This window comes from Sceloporus occidentalis, unplaced genomic scaffold (genome assembly GCF_023333645.1).
Source record: "Sceloporus occidentalis isolate IW3139 unplaced genomic scaffold, rSceOcc1.0.p SCAF_409, whole genome shotgun sequence".
NCBI classification, from domain to species: Eukaryota; Metazoa; Chordata; class Lepidosauria; order Squamata; family Phrynosomatidae; genus Sceloporus; species Sceloporus occidentalis.
The window spans coordinates 338,914-351,371 of record NW_028317389.1 but is presented as its reverse complement, the minus strand read 5'-3'; positions in this window follow the sequence as shown (position 1 = coordinate 351,371).

The window sequence follows — 12,458 nt, the reverse complement described above, 5'->3', positions numbered from 1 at the left end:
GGCCGACAACACAATTTGAAGCACCCCACTTAAAAAACTCTGTGCTGTAAAATGCATAATAAATAATCCCTACATTAATTCACTAGGCAAACTAAAGTCATTCCTATGTGAGAGACTAAGATCTAATAAACCTATCACTTATACAACAGATCTTGGTTAAACCACCTTACACCACACAGGGGGTCATCCTTATCCCTGTCAATCGGTTCCCTCCATGGGACAGTCTAGACTATATCATACGGAGAAGTTCCTAGATAAGACAACTATTATGGCCAGCAAACCACAGAGAGAGAAATCGAAAAAAACAAAACGAGACACATGAACACTGATCAAGAGGAAACACAAGAAGATGGGGACGTAATTGCTCAACATGTAGTAGATAAACTCGCCCCACTTCTTGAGGGCACACTGGGGAAGCTGTCTGACAAAATAACAGGATAACAGACAGACAGACTCGAGGAAGCGGAGGACAGAATCTCACATCTGGAATCCCCTCAATCCAAATCCAGTCACCAATCCAACTGGAAGAGAAAATGGAAGATAAAAACCATAGCCGCAGAAATAAATTTACGTATAATTGACCTTCCAGAAACAATGAGAGGTAAGGACATCCTGGACTTAGTCTTACTGCAGCCCAAAAAATCAAGACTCTCAACTTCAGCAATAAACAAAACCTTGCCGGATTTCAAACAACCACATAAATCTTCAATATCAATTAAACACTATTCATTTTCTAGAACTTCTGCTTTAGTCGTGGCAGAACACAGTGTTTTCTCCATTTTGCTCGCAACTATACACCAGGAAAATAAAATTTACCTTACTGTGTCATGCCAACTTGTGTAGTGCGTACACGGACTTGCTACCCCGTAGAGATTATATGGCCGATTTCAGCATGAGAGGGGTTCATTCGATTGTATAGGCATGTGGTGCCAAAAGGTCTTATCAGATAAATTTGTCTTTTGAATCTGGGACTACAACCAGGGCCCTCTGCAAGGTGTGAAATCTTATAGTGGAGGTGCCTCTATGTTATTTGATCCGCCATATGCCTGTATCCACTCATTGATACTGGATTCTTTGATATGCTAAGTGACCACTAGCAGTCAGGAAAACCATTTCATATCCAGGTCATATCCAACACATACATCAATAATAACCCATAGATTCATAATCATACCTCTTTTTGTGCATATCTAGAACGGGGAAAGCGCACCCTACAAAGAGAATACAAATATGGCAGCACAACTTAAACTGTTTGGAAGAAATTGTGAAGTCTGTGATATTCAGTCATAAGTAGGAAGTGTGACATATCTGTGGACTTCATAATCTACAAGAAATTCCTAAATGCATGAATTATTGCTGTGGCGAGCACAGGAGGGACGATAAAATGAAAATGAGTTATTTTGACTGATATGTTTCCACAACACAAGGGGGAGGTCACTTATGGTTCCTATAGGTACACCTTCCCTCCGCTTATACCACCTCTGGGCCGGCTTGGAAACTCGAGATGAACTGGAAAAGGTATTAAGTTAATGAGAGGAAATTGGTCAGTGTGCTTACTAGGGGCCAAGATCTAATTTTGAGTAAGTCGCCATCTTTCCTTGCCGGAGTCCTACGGACAGAAAAACTGTTACTTTACCAAGTGAGTAATTTTCTCCTTTTTATTTTATCTGTTTGGCATAAATCTTTTTATCATCTGCTTTTTGTATGTACTGTGACTATTTTTTGCTCATAACAAATATTCCTTTATTAAGTTCTGCCTTTGTCTGGTAAAGACATTACCTGATGAGACCATTTGAAATAACCTAATTATTGTGTTAAAAAATATTGCGTGGGTTTTTAGTCTAATTAGCTTGGGGTACCAAGGCACCCTATTTATAAATTATCTTGGTGGTGGCAGCGTTATATTAGTTAGATCATTATAGTTAATTGTGGGTGGTATTAAGGATGGATATTTTTATCACTTTTTCCGGTCTAGGGCAGACAGATAGTGAATTTTAACCCTTTTACCATCAGAACCAAGTCACACGCAGGCTTGGAGTAGGGTGCGTTTGTGACATACTGTACCCCAGCGAATCTCAAAACAAAACAACTATTTTACACACCAAAAAAATGTATCCACTTTCCTACACAAGCTAGAGAAGACCCGCTGAATGGTCTCTCTTTCTCTTATGACCCATGTGAGGGAGCACTCTCTAAAGACAATTGTCTCACCCAAAGCCTCATGTGTAGCATGGCCCTGGCAAAAAGCCTCTTTGGAAGCATAGAGATAAATGTGTGATCCACCAAATTTCTCTTCGACTACGTTATTGTTTTTACTGTTAACCATGGTTATTGTTCTCGTTCCAGTTAGACCGAGTCAGAGGTAACCAGGTAGAAAAATTCTTCTATGAAAAAACATACAACTTTTCTCGTTGGGAGTAGTTCTGGCACCAGCAATGTTACACTACCCTTCGCCAACTACTATGTCCTCCCTATCAGTCAACTTGGCTCAACATAACCTCATGAAATGTCAAATGAAATTCTACGTCAACGAAAAAACCATCTGAAATCCCAGACAGCCCATAAAGCTACAAGAACCCAAAACACAGTGTTTCTCAAACTAGATTTTAATACAAAGTTATAAGTAAATATTAATTCATGTTAGTTTTTATTAAATATGAAAAAAGTTATGAGAAAAAAGCCTTGTTTATATTTTCTTTTATTTACCAAACTGCCCCCAGTTATGCACATCTGAACCCCAGCTTGCCACTCTGCCCCAGATATGCCTTATACCTCCTTTATGCCAGAGATTCCACTGTGCCCCCGATATGCCCTATACTCTTTATATGCCAGTGATATGCAACTGAACCCCCTGATATACCTTTTACCCCCAGATATGTCTTATGCCTAATATCGATATGCCTTATACCCCCTATATTCCACTGTGCCCCCTGATATGCCACTCCGCCCCCATAAATGCCCTGCACCACCCTGAAATTCATTATACTCCCTGATTCACCACTCTGCCTCCCCCAGATATGCCACTCCCTGAAATTCATTACACACCCATACACCACTCTGCTACCCTGAAATTCACCCATACACCACTCTGCCTCTCTCCCCCTCCCATACACCACTCTGCCTCTCTCCCCTTCTAATATACCACTCTGCCTCCTCCCCCTTCCCATACATACACCTCTGCCTCTCTCTCCCCTCCTATACATACACCACACTGCCTCGCTCACCCCTTTCAATACACCACTCTGCCTCGCTCACCCCTCTCATACACCACTCTGCCTCCTGTCAGCAACAGCGGTTCACAAGACACCAGGGAGTCAGGTAGACAGAGTGGTGTATGGGAGGGAATACACCACTACACCACTCTGTGCACATCGCGCAGACCCCCACCAGCTGACAGAGAGGATGATCCTCTGCAGGTGACCTCGATTCTCTGTCAGCCGGTGGGGGTCTGTGCGATGTGCACAGACAGCCTCCGTTACTCCCCTTCACTTCCGCTGGTGCTTCTACATTATGTGATGCTGGCGCTGCATCGTAGAAGCCCCAGCGGAAGTGGAGGGGAGAGACGGAAGTTGTCTGTGCGCATCGCACGGACACCCACCGGCTGACAGTGAGTGGAATCCAAGTCCCCTGCAGCGTTGCGGGGGAATCTGGATTCTAGTGTTATAATCTGATCTCTGTTTGAGGGCGGATTATATAATGAAAATCTGTGTCAACGATTTTTATTATCGATTATTATTGATTAGTTGTTGCAGCCCTATGCAGCTGTACATGATGATCACTCTGAGTGACAAGGGCGGCCACTAGTGGATGCCGACGGAAATGAGCAGCACAAGGCTGTGTGTATTCCACGATGCGAAGGGTGGAATATTACAAAAATACATGTTCGACACCAGAGGAACACCTAAAACTACAAAGGGGCTGGGTTCAAATAGTACTGGGGCATTCCCGCCGATGGAAAATTAGGGAAATCCAATCTATTCCATAACAACCTCTCTCTAGATCTGGTGCTGTGTGATTTGCTGCTCTCAGTGATTATATACACTGCTAAAATAATAAAGGGAACACTAAGATTACACATCCTAGATCTGTATGAATAAACTAATTGCATGACATACTTTTCCTGGCATACAGTGGCAGTACGATTGGGTATTGTTCTTTACCAGGGACAAGATGAATCTAAAGATCAAAAAACACAATTAAATGCCCCGGAGCCCCTCCTCCTTACCCATAAAACCGGGGCCGAACCGGAGGTAGACAGTTCTTTTCTTGTCCCTTTCAGGGACAGACAGGATGGATCGTCGGTCCGGACAGGAGTTCGGCATCTCTGCGGCTGGTGAGGCGCACGGGTTGCTGCCTGGGGGTCTTCGTTGCCTCCGATTGCTCCCCGGGTGGTGAGCAGAGAGAGGTTTTCCCTCCGTAGCGGTACGCATTTTGTCTTTTCATCAGATGTCTAGTCCGTTACCATCAGAGAATCCGGATAAGGATAAAAGACCTGCTTCTGCTCCCAAAAAGGCCACTTCCAAAGCTAAGCATTTGTCATGTGCTGAGTGTGCTACTCCACTGCCTGATGGCTGCAGGAAAAAAGTGTGCAACGCCTGCTCTGCTGAACAGCTTGCTTCTGAGAAGCGCAAAGACCTCCAATTTTTTCCTTGGGTGGTTCCAGGAAAATTTGGCTCAAACTTTTGAGGCATTTCAATTTTCGGCAGCTCAATCTCAGGAGAAAGTCAAGTTGGATTCCACGCACAAGCGCAAGAGATCCAGGTCTTTCTCTCAATCAGACCTTTCCTCGGGTGAGATCTCCCGGTCCTCTAGTTCATCAAGTGATAGTTCGGAGGAAGAGATGGTTTTCCCCTCCCAGGAACTCCGTAAATTCACCAAGGAGGTGACTCGTATGCTCCTAGTAGATGATGTGGGGAAAGTTAAAGGCTTTCCTGTACTCCCTAAGGTGGATGACCTTATCGCCAGGGAATGGAAGCACCCTGGAAAAAGAGCTTTCATTTCTAAACACTTTAAGCAGGCTTCAAGGGGAATATTCCTGGGAGGATCCCCCCCAAAGTGGACGTACAAGTGGCCCAGCTCTCCAAAAAGACTACTCTCCCTATTGGTGAAGTGTCCGGGCTCAAAGACCCTATGGACAGGAGAGCGGAGACTTCATGCAGGCGTGTTTTCCTCGCGGCAGGAGCTCAATGTAAGGTGGCGGTGTCTAGTGCTGCAGTGGCTAGGGCACAGCACATGCGGCTTCAACTTTTGCAAGATCGTCTTGCGGATGATTCTGATATTAATAGACTGTTTAAGAACTTAAAGCTTTCCAACAATTTTTTTGTGGATTCGGCTCAGGAATCCCTTAAGATCTCAGCCAAGAACATGGCATTGTCGTCTGTGTCACGCAAAGGTGGTTACGGTCCTGGATGGCTGATTCCGCTTCTAAATCTGCGCTTTGTGACTTACCTTTAGAGAGTAAGAAGCTGTTTGGTGCTCCGTTGGAAGATCTTATTAAGCAGATTTCGGATACGAAAAGAGCTTTGCCTCAGGATAGAAGGCCAAGGTGGAACCGCAGATATCCTTATAGGAACCCGAGACCCGTTTTCCAATCCTCTAGATCTCAGAATTTTCGTGGGCCATTTGGAGATAAGAAATTCCAAGATCGGCCGAAAAAGCAGGATAAAAGAAAGTTCTGACTGCAAGGTGGGAGGACGCCTGCGACACTTCAGCCTATCCTGGGAACAGACCACGCAAAATCCGTGGATTCGTCAGATTATTTCGGAGGGTTACAGGATAGAGTTCATTTGGCTTCCGGTTCGCCAGTTCCTCATTTCGTCCTACCCCTTGGTAAGAAAAAACTGGACACTTTTTTCCGAAAGCATGAAGCTTCTGGGAAAAGCTGTGATAGAGAAGGGTCCTGTTCACCAAAGATTCCAAGGAGTCTATTCCCGGTTGTTTCTGGTACCAAAGCCATCCGGAAAAAAGATCAGCTTTGCAACAGCCAGGCTGTCAAACGGAACATCTGAAGAAGCTCTGGGCGAAGGTCGACGTTCTCCAGAAGTTGTGGAGAGATTGGCAGCTCCCAAAAGGTGATCTCCCTGCGTCCGGTCCTGGACCTAAAGTCGGTAAACCGCTGTATCCCCTACCAGCATTTCCGGATGGAGAGTATCACCTCAGTCACTCAGGTTCTAAAGGAGGGAGATTTGATGGTCACCTTAGACCTGAAAGACGCTTATCTTCATGTACCGATAGCCGAGGCGTCCAGGAAGTTTCTGAGGTTTGCTTTGGGCGTCAATCACAGAGTGCATCATTTCCAATTCAAGGCCCTTCCATTCGGTCTGGCATCAGCCCCAAGGGTTTTCACAAAGATCCTTTGTCCTTTGACAGCTCACCTCAGAGAACAAGATATTTCGATCATTCCTTACCTGGACGATTGGCTGATCATGGCTGCCTCCTGGGAGAAACTTTTGTTAGACCTTTCCTCGACACCTAGAACCTAGAACACCACGGCTGGTTAATCAACAAGCAAAAATCTTGTCTCATTCCCGCTTCCAGGACTCTTTTTCTGGGGTTTTTGGTGGACTCAATGTCCCTTTGCGTTTATCTCCCGTGTTCCAAGCGCCTCAAAATAAAGCAAGAGATCTCGTCGCTGCAAAGAAGTCCGACTTGCTCTGTCAGGAAGGCTATGAGCGTTCTGGGTCTTCTTACCGCTGCCATCCCGGCTGTTCCTTGGGCAAGGTGTCAGCTTCGTCCCTTGCAATGGCAGATTCTCTCGAACTGGTCCAGGCAAGAAGAGGATCTGGAAACGTCCTTCACTATAAGTGGCCAGGTTCTCTCCCAGTTGAATTGGTGGAAGCAGTCGTCCCATCTCGCCAGAGGGCTCTCTTTCCGGCCCAGAATTTGGATTATTATCACCACGGATGCCTCCGGCCGAGGATGGGGAGCCCATTTGGGTTCCCTTTTTCGAAGGGGAGATTGGGCTCCAGTAGATGCTGTCCGCGCATCAAATTTCCTAGAGGTAAAGGCAATTCTTCAGGGTCTCCTGGCCTTCAGGTCATTCATAGAGGGTCAGGCTGTCAAGATCCAATCAGACAACGCAGCGGCCGTCACTTATATCAACAAGCAGGGTGGAACGCGGATACGGAGTCTTCAGATCCTGTGCGCAGTTATTATGGAGTGGTCCCAACTTCATTTGACGGATATTTCGGCAACGCACATCAGAGGCCGCTACAATGTAATTGCGGACGATTTAAGCAGGGCAAAATGGTCACAGGCAGAATGGTCTTTGACCCCACAAACCTTCTCCACTCTGGTGGCACTCTTTGGTCTTCCGGAAGTGGATTTGATGGCGACTCGCAAGAACCGCAAGGTCCCGGTGTTCGCGTCCCTCAGCCGATGGGATCTTCCTCAATTTTTGGACGGTCTTTCCATGGTGTGGAATTTCCGGTTGGCCTACATCTTTCCGCCAGTGGCATTGATTCCTCGCGTACTGCTGAAAATCCGCTACGACAAGGCCAGGGTCTTGGCCATCCTTCCATACTGGCCCAACAGGGGTTGGTTTGTCCTCCTCAAGCAATTGACCGTCACCTTTTGGGAGCTGCCAATCTCTCCACAACTTCTGGAGAACGTCGACCTTCGCCCAGAGCTTCTTCAGATGTTCCGTTTGACAGCCTGGCTGTTGCAAAGCTGATCTTGAGTGACCAGGGTTTGGACGAAGACATCTGAGACTTTCTGTTGACATCAGTCAGAAGTTCAACGTCCAAAATTTATTTCCGGGTGTGGACCAAGTTCCTCCGGTGGTGCGCCGCTAGGCATCTTTCCATTTTTCCTCCTTCCATCAATTCCGTCATTTGTTTTTTACGGGAAGGTCTGACTTTGGGCCTTAGTGTCTCGACCCTTAAAGGGCAGATCTCGGCCCTTAGTCATTTTTTTCTTTCAGATCTGGCCTCTCACGTTCTTATTAGGCGATTTTTTAAGGCCGCCACTATTCGCCGTCCTCCTAGGAGGTCTTTGTTTCCGTCATGGGATCTTGCCATTGTGCTTCGAGCCTTGTGTTCAGCGCCCTTCGAACCTCTGGAGGAAGTGTCCATGAAGCTTCTCTCTCTGAAAACAATTTTTTTAGTGGCTATTACCTCGGCTAGGAGAGTTGGGGAAATCCAGGCTCTGTCGTCCTCTCCGGAGTTCACGATTTTTCATGACGATAAGGTTGTTCTCCATGTTAAACCTTCATTTCTCCCTAAGGTCATTTCCAGGACCAATATTAGTCAGCCCTTGGTTCTTCCTACTTTTTTTCCGTGTCCTTCTTCTCCTGATGAATTGGTTTGGCACACATTGGACGTCAAGAGGGCTTTGGAGATTTATATTGCTCGGAACTCCTCCATCCGTTTCTTCGGACCATCTATTTATCAATTTTTTTGGACGTTTGGCCAGGACAGCAGTTTCTAAAGCTTCTATTTCTCGTTGGCTGGTGGACGCCATCCGTCTGGCCTACCACTCCAGTGGTCTCACTCTACAATGGCCCGTCAGGGCTCATTCCACTCGGGCCATGGTGGCTTCCGGGGCTGAAAAGGCTGCAGCTTCGCCTGAGGACATTTGTAAGGCTGCTACCTGGTCCTCATTTTCCACCTTCGTGCACCATTATCGGCTAGACATCTTTTCCTCCTCTGCGGCGTATTTTGGGCGTAAGGTGCTCCAGGCGGTGGTCTCCTGATGTGGCCCCCCCATTTCTGGGATCTTGCTACATCCCAATCGTACGGCCACTGTATGCCAGGAAAAACGTAAATTTTTTCTTAACGTAAATTCCTTTTTCCTTAATACAGTGGCAGTACCAGTTTCCCTCCCTTCATGCAATAAATTAGGTTTGGCAAGCAAATTTGTGTCTGTCTTGTTACTTACTGTCTACCTCCGGTTCGGCCCCGGTTTTATGGGTAAGGAGGAGGGGCTCCGGGGCATTTAATTGTGTTTTTTGATCTTTAGATTCATCTTGTCCCTGGTAAAGAACAATACCCAATCGTACTGCCACTGTATTAAGGAAAAAGGAATTTACGGTAAGAAAAAATTTCCGTTTTCGTCTTTACATAGTTGAATGTGCCGACAACAAAATCATACAAAAATTCTCAATGGAAATCAGATTTATCAACCCATGGAGGTCTGGATATGGAGTCACACTCATAATCAAAATGGAAAACCACACTACAGGCTGATCCAACTTTGATGTAATGTCCTTAAAACAAGTCACAATGAGGCCCAGTAGTGTGTGTGGCCTCCACGTGCCCGTATGACCTCCCTACAACGCCTGGGTATGCTGATGAGGTTGCGGATGGTCTCCCGAGGGATGTCCTCCCAGACCTGGACTAAAGCATCCACCAACTCCTGGACAGTCTGTGGTGCAATGTGGCGTTGGTGGATGGAGCGAGATATGATGTCCCAGATGTGCTCCATCGAATTCAGGTCTGGGGAACGGGCGGGCCAGTCCATAGCATCAATGCCTTCCTCTTGCAGGAACTGCTGACACACTCCAGCCACATGAGGTCTAGCATTGTCTTGCATTAGGAGGAACCCAGGACCAACCGCACCAGAATATGGTCTCACAAATGGTCTGAGGATCTCATCTCGGTACCTAATGGCAGTCAGGTTACCTCTGGCAAGCACATGGAGGGCTGTGCGGCCCCCCAAAGAAATGCCACCCCACACCATTACTGACCCACCGCCAAACCGGTCATGCTGGAGGATGTTGCAGGCAGCAGAACGTTCTCCACGGCGTCTGTCACATGTGCTCAGTGTGAACCTGCTTTCATCTGTGAAGAGCACAGGGCGCCAGTGGCGAATATGCCAATCCTGGTGTTCTCTGACAAATGCCAAACGTCCTGCATGGTGTTGGGCTGTAAGCACAACCCCCACATGGAGTCTGTTTCTGACCATTTGAGTGGACACATGCACATTTGTGGCCTGCTGGAGGTCATTTTGCAGGGCTCTGGCAGCACTCCTCCTTGCACAAAGGCGGAGGTACTTGCCCTCCTACGGCCTCCTCCACGTCTCCTGATGCACTGGCCTGTCTCCTGGTAGCGCCTCCATGCTCTGGACACTACGCTGACAGACACAGCAAACCTTCTTGCCACAGCTCGCATTGATGTGCCATCCTGGATGAGCTGCACTACCTGAACCACTTGTGTGGGTTGTAGACTCCGTCTCATGCTTCCACTAGAGTGAAAGCACCGCCAGCATTCAAAAGTGACCAAAACATCAGCCAGGAAGCATAGTAACTGAGAAGTGGTCTGTGGTCACCACCTGCAGAACCACTCCTTTATTGGAGGGGTCTTGCTAATTGCCTATAATTTCCACCTGTTGTCTGTTCCATTTGCACAACAGCATGTGAAATTGATTGTCCATCAGTGCTGCTTCCTGAGTGGACAGTGTGATTTCACAGAAGTGTGATTGACTTCGAGTTACATTGTGTTGTTTAAGGGTCCCTGTTATTATTTTGAGCAGTGTATATATCAAGCACACGGAAAAGGAAAGAGGTCACATGATGTGAGGATGTGTATGACGTGACAGTTGGAAGGAAGCCAGCGGAGCAGAAATGGGTGATTTCATGACGGTTACTATGTTACCTCTACAAATCTTCTAAACTGCTTAATAAAGAGTTACAAAGGATTTCCAGAATCATTTCTGCAAGTATATAACAAAAAGGTACTGGGGCATTCTGGCCAGATAGAAAAGACTAGGGATATCCAAAAGTATTCAATAAAAACCTAGATCTAATTTTTATAGTGGTACTATGCAGAGTCTAGAGGGCAGAGCTGTATACACCTGCAAACAAAACCACTATTCTAAGCAGTTTGAGATGGAAATAACTGTGGGGGCAGCGAATGCGCAATAAAGCCAAGCATAGTACAAAAGAAGGATATCGGCAAGATCGCCTTTTTCAGGAATATGTATTGATTAATTGTGGAACCCTAGCACTGCTCTCCAGAATCGACCATGCACGGCACAAATTGAAACCAGCTTTTCAATCCAGATATGGACATTTTGAATATATGGTGATGCATTTCGTCCTTTGCAATGCACCAGCTACCTTTCAAGCCTTTGTTAATGATATTTTCCATGATTTCCTGAATTAGTTCATGGTTGACAAAATCATCTTCTCCTTCCTAGGAACATCTAAAACATGTGATTCAAGTGCTATCCAGGTTACACAGTTAACCCTGTGTCAATCTTACACAGCAAAAGAGACATCACCGAATTCAGATGTTTGGCCCTAGCAACCAGCTCTCGTTAATTTCGTTGCGGTCTTTATGGTGTCCTTAAGGATGAACATGCTTGTGTAGGTACCTTAACACGAACCAGGCTCTACACATGAAACAGACTTGGAACGTTGCATACTTACCTGTCCCCTTATTTCAACCTTTGGGTCAAGATTTGCCCTCTCATTGGTCCTTTGACAGACTATCACTCGTTATGAATTTTCATAAACCTCATATTGGGCATTTCCGAGAACATAGCCAAACTAAAGTAAAACTATGCCTCCTAGACTAATAGGGTTACTATTACAATAAAAGCCATCTTGGACAACTGGCTGACTCCATCAGCTCCAACCGCCACGCACTGGAAGAACAAAAAAGGTACCCAGGTCATGTTTTAGGACAAAGAGACAAGAGAAGTTCTTGGATGTTTGGAGGCCCTATCACTCCACTCTACCACGCATCACTCAACAAGTCAATTTACCTTTTTGGAATACTGCATGGTTTTGCACTCAAGCTCTTGTCAGAGGATAGTATGAAATTGCAACATCAATTGGATCAGCCCCCCACCAGACACTAGAAGATCAGGAAAAACAAGTCTCAGGAGGCAAGGATGATCGCAGGCACACCGGCCAAAAACCCAATCCATACGGCCAAACAGAAAGGGGGAAATTACAGGTTGCCTCCAATCTGTCTGCTCAAGGTTAAAACGGTTTCAGGAAATGTTTTGTAGACTATAGGTTACTGCAATATACACCACAAAGCATAGTACAACCTTGAAGGTGGCTTAGAAAGTGTATCCAACTCATCACCACGCACAAAAAACATGACCACATGGAACACATAGCACAATACTTATATACACATATATCTTATAATATACCCATTTAGAACTAGTCTCAATAATAGCGAAAGGAATGCAGACATCGCATTGGATTCAAGTCTGGGCCATTCCAAAACGTTAATCATCTTCTGGTGAAGCCATGCTTTTGATGATTTGAATGTGTGCTTTGGGTCATTGTCGTGCTGGAAGGTGAGCTTCCTCTTCATCTTCCTAATGGACGCCTGAAGGTTTTGTGTCGCAATTGCCTGGTATTTGGAACCGTTTATAATTCTCTCCACCCTGACTAACGTCCCGGTTCCAGCTGAAGAAAACGTTAAGTTCTACTTACCGAGAGCTTCTTTTCCCTGCCAATCCCTGGTGACACTATGAGAGACTCCTCCTCCGTACCTGAG